Here is a 12,103-nt window from a genome sequence, read left to right as displayed (position 1 = left end):
CACGGGTTCGTGCCCCGGTCTGGGAAGATCCCACATGCCGCGGAGCGGCTGGGCCCGTGAGCCATGGCCGCTGAGCCTGCGCGTCCGGAGCCTCTGCTCCGCAACGGGAGAGGCCACAACAGTGAGAGGCCCGCGTACCGAAAAAAAAAAAAACACAAAAAAACAGAAGTTATGTTCCAGTCCAGGTCCAGGGAATAGTTATCTAGGTACTGCTTCCTGTCATGGGTAGAGCTTTGTCTATTTTTTGAAAAAATTCAGGGGGAAAAAAAAAAAAAAAAAAAAAAAAAAAAAAGAAAAAGAAAAATACACCCTGGTACCAAAGGAAAACATGTAGTAAATTGGTCTAAACTGAGAATAATAAATTTAGAAGGTGACAGCTTACAATAGATGAATAACTCATGTATTTAAAGTAACAATCACTAACAAGGACAAAAGTGTACAAAATTTCAATTTGTGCTGTTCTGTGTTTTGACTTTGTGACACTCTATTTTCTAATCTCTATTTCTACTGCAGCTTATAAACATTTGTGTTTGAAGTTAAGGAAAAAATAATAATTTGATGTGATAACTAAATGCTTTAAAGAAACTGCAAAACTAAGGTTGAAAATTACATCATGCAGTAATGTCTCTAATGAGAGAATAAACAGAAATAAGGAAATGAAAAGAAAATATTTCCTTGTTCTACACTTGAGCTTTCCAGTACAGTAAACACTAGCCACATGTGATTATTTAAATTTAAATGAATTAAAACTAAAAGTTCAGTTCCTCAATCACACTAGCCATATTTCAAGCACTCAGGAGGTCATATGTGGCTAGTGGTTACCATATGGGACAGCATAGACAAACCATTTCCATCACTGCAGTTCCGTAGTATAGCATTGATCTTGACCTCGTCAACTAGCATCAAACTCTACTAGTGGCAAATGACAAACATTCATATTTGGAATGAGTAAATCAATATATTAATTGATTTAATTAATGAAAGACTGAATTAATAAATCACTCTCTTTTGGCTCTTTATCTCTCTTTTCAACATAAATATAATATGCTTTTATTATTTGTCTTTGGTAAACTTAAACCAACATGGGACGTTTTTCTCAAAATGAGAAAGTAACTAAGGGGGACAAAGGATTTTCACCTATAAATTTACAGTTCTTGAAATGTCAGGGAGCCAGGACTGCAAATGTAATCTAGGGTTGCTGACAGGATATATCAAAGTGGCCCAGCCACTGTTGGTTGGCAGCCCTACAGTCATTCTCGTCATCCTTTTTCTTCTCTAAGAGAACTTGCCTTTCATGGTAGAAGATGGCTTGGAAGGGCTATGTGAATAAATTCTAGCTAATAAATTTTAAGGAGATTTTGCCAATGTGCTTCTAGCAAATATATATTTATCTGATGAAAAGAAACTTACGAGAAAGATAGCTCCTTCCCACCCCCTTTTTCCTGCTTTGAATATTATTAAATGAGGAAGGGATGCTTAGAGGCACAGCATCTATCTTGTGGTCATGATACAAAGACTTATAAAAGTGCAAAAAGCTCATCTAGGGCCCATATGCTGTTGACCGTAGGATCAATCATGGAATGGACTATCTATGGACTTGTTATAGAGAAGTTATAGTGTAAATAAACAAAAATGTATTTGTTTATGCCAATTCTAGTCAGATAATTTGACATTTGTACCTCTTTGTGTCTCAATTTCTTCTGTAAACGGGGATAGTAGTTTCTACCTCATAAGGTTACTGGGAGTATTAAATGGCTTAATACATGTAAAATACTTAGAACAGTGCTTCATGTATAGCAAGCACTCAATCACTTTTGGCTACTGGTATTTTAGTGGTGGTGTGGTGGTGGTGGTGGTGATGGTGGTGCTTATAATCATTGCAGCTGGAAGTATGTGAACACTTAACCTAATGAAGAGCACACTCCATGTAGGCCTGCTTCTCAGCAAAGACATCAATTCAGAAGCTGGGAAGTATATATACAAAAGACTTAACTAACTTCTCTGAGAGTGCCTTTTCCAAGCATTTGGTTTGCTACTGAAGAGTAATTGAGGCATTGAATGAAACTATTATTCAAATAGTCATATTTTCAAAAGCCATATTTCAACAAAATTTTATGTGTTAGGCATCCCAAAAGCTTAGGTTCACTGCCCTAAATCTAGTATCTTGGAAATGTATAAATAGTTCAAGGTAGTATATCAGCATATCCTTAAAAAGAGTCAAATGTATGTGGGTATATTATTCTTCAAGCCAAGGCTTTTTCTAGTATATTTTATTAGATTTATTTTATTTTCAACAGCTTTATTGAAACATAATTGACATAAAACTAACTGCACATATTTAAATTATACAATATCATGAATTTTGATATATGTTTTCACCTGGGAAACCCTCACCTCAGTCAAGATAATCACCTTTAAAAGAATACTTGTAGGGCTTTCCTGGTGGTGCAGTGGTTGGGAATCCGCCTGCCGATGCAGGGGACACGGGTTTGTGCCCCAGTCTGGGAAGATTCCACATGCCGCAGAGCGGCTGGGCCCGTGAGCCATGGCCACTGAGCCTGTGCGTCCGGAGCCTGCACTCCGCAATGGGAGAGGCCACAACAGTGAGAGGCCTGCGTACAACAACAAAAAAAAAAAAAAAAAAAGAATACTTGTAGCCCTTTTCAATCCCACCCTCCTTCCTCTCCACACCTCTCATCCAATTCCTCATAACCACTGATCTGCTTTCTATTTTAATACTTTAGATTGCAGTTTCTAAAGTTTTACACAGATGGAATCATACAGTATGTACTCTAGCTTTGACTGGCTTCTTTCACTCAGCATAATTATAATGAAATTCACCTACTTTATAATGTGTATCAATAGTTCATCCCTTTTCATTGCTGAGTAGTATTCCATTTAATGGAAATACTACATTTTGTTTACCCATTCACTTGTTGATGGACATTTGGGCTACTGCCAATCTGGCTATAACAAATAACGCTGCTATGAACACTTGCATATATGTCTTTGTAGGGCTGCATGATTTCATTTCTCTTAGATAAACACCTAGGAGTAGAATAGCTAGATCAAATGGTAGGTGTTCATTTAAATTTTTAAGAAACTGCCAAACTCTTTTCCAAAGTATATGTACAGCTTTACAATCACACCAACAGTGTATGAGGGTTCCAGTTTTTCCACATCCTTGCCAACACTTGTATGTCAGAATTTTTAATTTTGGCCTTTCTAATAAGTATATAATAGCATCTCATTTTTATTTTAACTTGCATTTCCCTAATGACAAATGATATTGAATACATTTTCTTGTACTTGTTTGCCATTTGTTTGTCTTTTTTGGTGGCATCTCTTAAAAACCTGTGCCTTCTTTTGGTGGTGGGGAAATGGTTTGTTTTCTTATTATAGCTTATAAGAGTTCTTTATAAATTCTGGATATAAGTCTCTTATAAGATATATACTTTACAAATATTTCCTTGCTACCTGCAGCTTGTCTTTTCATTCTCTCAATAGTGTCTTTTGACGTGCAGAATTTCTTAATTTAGGTGAAGTCTGATTTGTATAATTTTTCTCTTATGGATTGTGCTATTGGTGTCATAGCTAAAAATCTTTTGCCATCCAAGCTTATGAAGATTCAATACTTTTAGATTTTCAGTTAAATCTTTGATCCATACTGAGTTGATTTTTGCATATGGTGCATGGTATGGATTCAGGATCATTTTTTGCATCAAGATATCCAATTGGTCTGGTGCCATTCATTAACTGCTCTTGCACCTTCATTAAAAATCAACTGTTCAAATATATACAGGTTTATTCTGGAATGTTTATTCTGTTCCACTTCTCCATTCATCTTATCTTAATGCCAATAACACATTTTATTGAATGTGTTAAAATTCTTGTCTTAAAATTGAGTAACATTAATATGCCTGTGAAGCCATCTGGGTCTGGAGTTTTCTCTGTGGGAAGGTTTGGGGTTTTGGGTTTTTCTGTTTTGTTTTGTTTGTTTTTCTAAAAATTCAATGTCTTTACACTGATGAAAAAAATCAAAGATGACCAAAAAAATGGTGGAAAGACATACGGTGTTCTTGGACTGGAAGAATCAATATTGTCAAGATGACTATACTACCCAAGGCAATCTACAGAGTCAATGTAATTCCTAACAAATTACTAATGGCATTTTTCACAGATGTAGAGCAAATAATTTTAAAATCTGTATGGAAACACCCATAGACAAAGCAATCTTGAGAAAGAAAAACAGAGCTGGAAGAATGAGGTTCCCTGACTTCAGACTATACTACAAAGCTACAGTGATCAAAACAGTATGGTACTGGCACAAAAACAGAACTATACATCAATGGAACAGGATAGAAAGCCCAGAGATGAGAAAGGTGACAAGGATATATAATGGAGAAAAGACAGTCTCTTCAATAAGTGGTGCTGGGACAACTGGACAGCTACATATAAAAGAATGAAATTAGAACATTCTCTAACACCATAAACAAAAATAAACTCAAAATTGTTTAAAGACCTAAATGTAACACCAGATACTATAAAACTCCTAGCAGAGAACATAGGCAGAACACTCTTTGACATAGATCACAGCAATTTTTTGGATCTGCCTCCTAGAGCGATGGAAATAAAAACAAAATAAACAAATGGGGCCAAATTAAACTTAAAAGCTTTTGCACAGCAAAGGGAACCATAAACAAAACAAAAAGACAACCTACAGAATGGGAGAAAATATTTGCAAATGATGCGACTGACAAGGGATTAATATCCAAAATATGGAAGTAGCTCATACAGCTCAATATCAAAAATCAAACAACCCAATCAAAAACGGGCAGAAGATCTAAAAAGATGTTTCTCCAAAGAAGATATACAGATGGCCAAAAGGCACATGAAAAGAAGCTCAACATCACTAACTATTAGAAAAGTGCAAATCAAAACTACAATCAGGTATCACCTCACACTGATCAGAATGGTCAACATCAAAAAGTCTACAAATAATAAATTCTGGAGAGGGTGTGGAGAAAAGGGAACTCTCCTACACTGTTGGTGAGAATGTAAATTGGTACAGCCACTATGGAGAACAGTATGGGGGTCCTTAAAAAACTAAAAACAGAGCTACAATACCACTGCTGGGCACATATCTGAAGAAAAACATAATTCGAAAGGTACATGAACCCTGATGCTCACAGAAGTACTATTTATAATAGCCAAGACATGGAAGCTGCCTAAGTGTCCATTGACAGATGAGTGGATAAAGAAGATGTGGTATGTGCATGTGTGTGTATGTGTGTTTGTGTGTGTACGTGTGTGTGTGTGTGTGTGATGGAATATTACTCAGCCATAAAAAAGAATGAAATAATGCCATTTACAGCAACATGCATGGACCTAGAGATTATCATACTGAGTGAAGTAAGCCAGATGGAGAAAGACAAATACCATATGATATCACTTACATGTGGGATATAAAATAATGATACAAATGAACTTATTTACAAAACAGAAATAGACTCACAGACATAGAAAACAAACTTATGGTTACCAAAGCAGGGGTAGGGGGAGGGACAAATTAGGAGTTTGGTGTTAAAATAGACACACTACTATATATAAAATAAACAACAAACAAAGACCTACTGTATAGCACAGGGAATTATACTTAATCTTGTAATTATCTATAACGGAAGAGAATGTAAAAAAAGAATACATGTATAAATATATATATATATATAAAATATACATTATATATATATAAAAAACTGAATCACTTTGCTGTACACCTAAAACTAACACATCATAAATCAACTATATTTCAATAAAAATTTTTTTAAATTTTAAATTTAAATGTAAAAAAAACCTTCAGAAAATAAAGTAGAATATCTGTAGTTGAATGAAGATTGGCAAAATATTGGTAATGAAGCTAGATGATGGAAACATGATATTTAAAATATGTTTATGTTTGTAATATTAACCTCTGTTTTGAGAATTTATTATTAAGTTTGTGCATGCCCTTGTAAAAAAAACTGAAAAGTTGAGAAAAATATGAACAACAAAAAATTACTCATAAACTTACCAAACAAAATAAATAAATAAATAAAATGAAAATAAAAATCCAATGTCCTTAATAGATAGATACATGGATATTCAGATTATCTATTTCTTCTTGAATAAGTTTGTTAGTTTGGTCTTTTGAGAAATTTGACATTTATTTAAGTAGTCAAATGTGCTACCAAAGTTGTTTATAATATTCTATTATCCTTTTAAAATCTGTAGAATCTGTAATAATTTTGCTTCTTTCATTCATGATACTAATTTTTGTCTTCTCTTTCTTCTGCTCAACCAAAATTTAGACATGTTGTATTTCCACTTTCATTCAATTAAAAATATTTCTAATTCCTTTTTTTGGTTTCTCCTTTGCTCATCGTTTATTTAGAAGACTGTTTCCAATATCTGGGGGATTTTCCAGGGTTCTTTCTGCCATTAATTATAATTTAATTTCACTGTGGTTGAGAAAAGTGCTTTAAATGACTTAAATCCTTTTATATGTATTGAAAATTATTTTATGTCCCAGAATATGGTCTATCTTTGTGCCCTTGAAAAAATATTCTGATATTGTTGAATGGAATACTATATAAATAGGATTTCTGTTGTAATTCAAGTCAGAAACTAACAGGAAAATGTTGGCCAGAATGGGACCATGAAAGCACAACTTAGCAGCTGTCTAATTAGAATGATAATAATGATGAAGATGCAGATGAAGGTGTTGTTGATAGTGATGATAGTGATGGTGATTTTGGTAAATAGCAGTTGTTTTTTGAATGTTCAACATTTTTTCTAAAACTTTCCCACCTAGTTTTTGTAGAATATCTGGTTTCCCTCTCATTACCACTTGCAAAGCCCAATCAGAAAAAAAACAAATCCAAATGATCGAGTTATTCCTCTAGCCTTCCCCTGGGAACACTCAACTTTTTAATTATTTCCCAAACCATACATTTTCATAGTCTTATCCTCATTAACAACCCTGTGAAAGTTTGTTAAAGAGAAAGCATAACTCAAACAACTTAAGAGACTTGCCCAAGTCAATGGTGTAGCTCAGTGGTTTACAAACTTTAGTGTGTATCATAATCTCCTGAGGGCTTAAAGCACAAAATTTCTTCTCTGATTCACTATCTTAAATTATATTTTAGGGCTTCCCTGGTGGCGCAGTGGTTGAGAGTCCACCTGCCGATGTAGGGGACATGGGTTTGTGCCCCGGTATGGGAAGATCCCACATGCCGCGGAGCGGCTGGGCCCATGGGCAATGGCCACTGAGCCTGCACGTCTGGAGCCTGTGCTCCGCAACGGGAGAGGCCACAACAGTGAGAGGCCCATGTACTGCAAAAAAATAAAAAAATTATATTTTACAGAATTCTTTTGGTTGATAAAAAATAATGCAAAGATCCCTTAGAACAGTAACACTGTGAGATAGTATATTAAGAGCTATTATACCTTAGAGTTCATGAAGACATTCAGGAGTTCATGAAGACATTCAGGACTTCATGGAAGATGGAAAACAAGAAAACTGGGTTTTTGAGAGAAGTGGGAAGAAGATAGAAAGGTATGCAGGAGGTTGAAACCGGGATCATCCTAAGGACTTGAGTGGAATCCAGGCCTAGGATAATCCTTAGGGACATTATAATCTACAGAGAACCTATGTTCACATCCCCTTCTCTTTTAAATCCATCCATTCAACTAACTATCCATTCCCTGTAGCCTGTTTTCAGTTTCTTATTCTTCCTCTAGCCTCAACACAGAACTTAAAAGAACAGCAAGGAATTACCGATGCATCCTTAAGTTATTTCCAATTCAAGGCCATCTGTGGACCAGGACAAACCTTCTAAGGTTCAGCTTTTCATGATCCCATTTGATATGGTGAAATCAGTTTCTCTGAGGCCACAGGCTACCAAGCAGGATCTCAGGCCTAGTGGAAGAAGAGACTAGAATCTTTCAGGGAATTTCTTCTCAATTACTATCCCAGACAAATGCTGAGAACATAATATTCTCCTCCACTTCTTACTAAAGTGAAAGGGGTGCTTGCTTCAGCAACACATATACTAAAATTGGAATGATACAGAGAAGATTAGCATGGCCCCTGCGGAAGGATGACATGCAAATTCGTGAAGTGTTCCATATTTTTACGGAATATTATTCAGCCGTAAAAAGAAACGAAATTGAGTTATTCGTAGTGAGGTGGATGGACGTAGAGTCTGTCATACAGAGTGAAGTAAGTCAGAAAGAGAAAAACAAATAGCGTATGCTAACATATATATGGGATCTAAAAAGAAAAAAAAAGGTTCTGAAGAACCTAGGGGCAGGACAGGAATAAAGATGCAGACCTACTAGAGAATGGACTTGAGGACATGGGGAGGGAGAAGGGTAAGCTGGACAAAGTGAGAGAGTAGCAAGGACATAGATACACTACCAAATGTAAAATCGATAGCTAGTGGGAAGCAGCTGCATAGCACAGGGAGATCAGCTCAGTGCTTTGTGACCACCTAGAGGGTGGGATAGGGAGGGTGGGAGGGAGGGAGATGCAAGAGGGAAGACATATGGGGATATATGTATAGCTGATTCACTTTGTTATAAAGCAGAAACTAACACACACACATAAAAGAGAAAACAACACAATCTGTGATATAGCTGAAAAAAATAAATAAAATAAAGTGAAAGGGAATTGCCTTCCTTGAAATTATATGAGTCATGGCAAACATCTGACATTAATTCCAGGAACAAGGCTCAAAATACAAAGACATGGAGGAAGCAACAGAGAGAGTCTGATAAAGAGTTAATGGGATGAGGTACGGCAAATTCTCACTCTATGTATCATTAGCTCTCACTGCGCGAACAGAAGATTGGTGGTCTTTGACTTGTGAAATGCCTCATTCCCAGCACCACTGTTCAGGGAAGATATTAAATTGGGTCAAAGAATGCCAGTCACATGAGATGATGCTGATAGGGCTCTGAATTATTCACAGAAGACTGGAATTTCTCATTCCAAATGACCCAATTCAATTGCCAGCACAGGATGTGCTGTATCAACCAACCCTCTCAGGCAAGTCTGGTCACCAGTCTAGGACCTGGAACACCATAAGCCAGACTCCAAGCATCTAGAGTCTTTTTCTGTCACCCAGATTTGTCATTCTTAGGTAAAGAGTGTAACTCAATCCTATGGACATGAAAAGGATAATCAAGAAATATTATGAAACAATTCTATGCCCATAAATTTGATAACCCTGGTAAAATGGACCATTTCCTTGAAAGACACAATTTGCCAAAATTCAAATAAGAAGAAATAAACAATATCAATAGGCCTGTATCTATTAATGAAATTGAATCAGTCATAAATAGCCTTCCAAAATAGAAAGCATGAGACCCATATGAGTTCACTGGTGAATTTTAACAAATATTTTGTAAGGAAATTAAACAAATTCTCTACAATCTCTTTCAGAGGATAGAAGCAGAAGGAATGCTTCCTAACTCATTCTATAACTCATTCTGTGATGTCAGCGTTACGCTAATACCAAAACCAGACAAATACATACAAGAAAAAAGCTGCAGACCAATCTGTCTCCTGAACATAGATGCAAAATCCTCAACACAATATTGGCAAATCAAATCCAACAACATATAAAAAGAATTATATACCATAACCAAGTAAGATTTATCCCAGTGATGCAAGGCTGATTTAACATTTGAAAATCAATTAATGTAATCCATCACATCAAGAGACTTTTAAAAATCACGAGTATATCAGTAAATGCAGAAAAAACATTTGACAAAAATCCAACACCATTCATGTTATAAAATTCACAGTAAATTATGAATAGAGGATAAATTCCTCAACTTGATAAAGAATATCTACAAATGTACCCACTGATCACATTATTATTTTTTTTAAATTAATTTATTATTTATTTATTTATTTTTGGCTGTGTTGGGTCTTCGTTGCTGCACGCGGGCTTTCTCTAGTTGTGGCGAGTGGGGGCTGCTCTTTGCTGTGGCGCATGGGCTTCTCATTGCAGTGGCTTCTCTTGTTTCAGAGCATGGGCTCTAGGCGTGCGGGCTTCAGTAGTTGTGGCATGTGGGCCCAGTAGTTGTGGCTCGCGGGCTCCAGAGCACAGGCTCAGTAGATGTGGCGCACAGGCTTAGTCGCTCTGTGGCATGTGGGATCTTCCTGGACCAGGGCTCGAACCCATGTCCCCTGCATGGGCAGGTGGATTCTTAACCACTGTGCCACCAGGGAAGCCTCACATCATTCTTAATGGTGAGAAACTCAAAAGCTTTCCCATTGAGATCAGGTACAAGACAAAGATGTCCCCTCTCACTATTCCTTTTCAACATAGTACTAGAAGTTCTAATCAATACAATAAGATAAGAAAAGGAAGTAAAAGATATACATATTGGGAAGGAAGCATCAGACCCATCTGTCTTTGTTCACAGATGACATGCTCACCTATGTAGAAAATCTTTAAAAATCACAAAAATATTCCTGGGGCTAATGGGCAATTCAAGGTTGCAGAATGTAAAGTTAGTATATAAAAGTCAACCACTTTCATATACATCAGCAATGAATAAGTGGAATTTGAAATAAAAAAAAAATACCATTTACATAAGCACCTCCACCAAAATAGAAATGCTTAGGTATAAATCTAACAAAATATGTACAAGATCTGTATGAAGAAAACTACAAAACTGTGATGAACAAAATCAAAGAACTAGATAAATGGAGAGAAATTCCTGTTTATAATAAGAAGACTCAATGTTGTCAGGATGTCAGTTCTTCCCAAGTTGATCTATAGATTCAGTGCAACCCCCATCAAAATCCCACCAAATTATTTTATGGATGTTGACAAACTGGCTCTAAGTAGTACTGGAGAAGTAAAAGGCCCAGAATAGCCAAAACAATAATGAAGGAGAAAAACAAGGTAGGGAGTGGTGCTACTCCACTTTAAGACTTACTATGAAGCTACAGTAATTAAGACAGTATGGAATTAGCAACAGGGCAGACAAATAGATCAATGAAATAGGATAGCCCAGAAATAGACCCACACAAATATAATAGCTGATCTTTGACAAACAAGCAAAGGCAATACAATGAAGAAAAAATAATCTGTTCAACAAATGATGCTGGAACAAGAGTCATCTACTGGCAAAAAAGAAAAAATGAATCTAGACACACAGCCTTCACAAAAATAATTCAAGGGCTTCCCTGGTGGCACAGTGGTTGAGAGTCTGCCTGCCCATGCAGGGGACATGGGCTCGTGCCCTGGTCCGGGAAGATCTCACATGCTGTGGAGCAGCTGGGCCCGTGAGCCATGGCCTCTGAGCCTGTGCATCCGGAGCCTGTGCTCCGCAACGGGAGAGGCCACAACAGTGAGAGGCCCGCGTACCGTAAAAAAAAAAAAAATTCAAAATTGATCAAAGACCAAACTGCAAAACACAAAACTATAAAACTAGAAGATAACACAGGAGAAAACCTAGTTGACTTGGGTATAGTGGTGACTTTTTAGATACAACACCAAAGGCATGATCCATAAAATGAAGAATTAATAAGCTGGACTTCATTAAAGTTAAAAATCTTCTGCTCTGTGAAATACATTGCCAAGAGAATGAAAAGACAAGTCATAGACTGGGAAAAAATATTTACAAAAGACACATCTGATAAAGGAACATTATCCAAAATATACAAAGAAATCTTAAAACTCAACAATAAGAAAACAATCTGATTTTAAAAATAGGCCAAAGATCTTAACAGACACTGACCAAAAAAGATATACAGATGGCAAATAAGCATGTGAAAAGATGGCCATATCATGTCATCAGGGAAATGCAAACTAAAACAAGAAGATACTTCTATATACCTATCAGAATGGCCAAAATCCAGAACACTGACACCATAAAATGCTGGCAAGAAGATGGAGCAAAAGGAACTCTCATTCATTGCTGGTGGGAATGAAAAATGTACAGCCACTTTGGAAAATAGTTTGGAGCTTAGAAAATACCAAGCTCCTTGGTAATTACCCAAAGCAGCTGAAAACTTATAACCACACAAAAATCTGTACATGGA

General features: G+C 36.4%; 1 non-coding gene across 1 annotated transcript; it reads left to right on the top strand.

Annotated features, from left to right (window-relative positions):
- The first annotated feature begins 8,066 nt into the window (after positions 1–8,066).
- On the top strand, positions 8,067–8,173 carry LOC112064011 (U6 spliceosomal RNA). The gene has a single exon (XR_002891306.1). It is a non-coding gene; the product is annotated as a U6 spliceosomal RNA (small nuclear RNA).
- Positions 8,174–12,103: the final 3,930 nt, after the last annotated feature.

This window comes from Physeter macrocephalus, chromosome 1 (assembly GCF_002837175.3).
Source record: "Physeter macrocephalus isolate SW-GA chromosome 1, ASM283717v5, whole genome shotgun sequence".
Taxonomy (NCBI): domain Eukaryota; kingdom Metazoa; phylum Chordata; class Mammalia; order Artiodactyla; family Physeteridae; genus Physeter; species Physeter macrocephalus.
The sequence above is the reverse complement of the archived record's forward strand: the minus strand, read 5'-3'. Positions and strand labels throughout refer to the sequence as shown.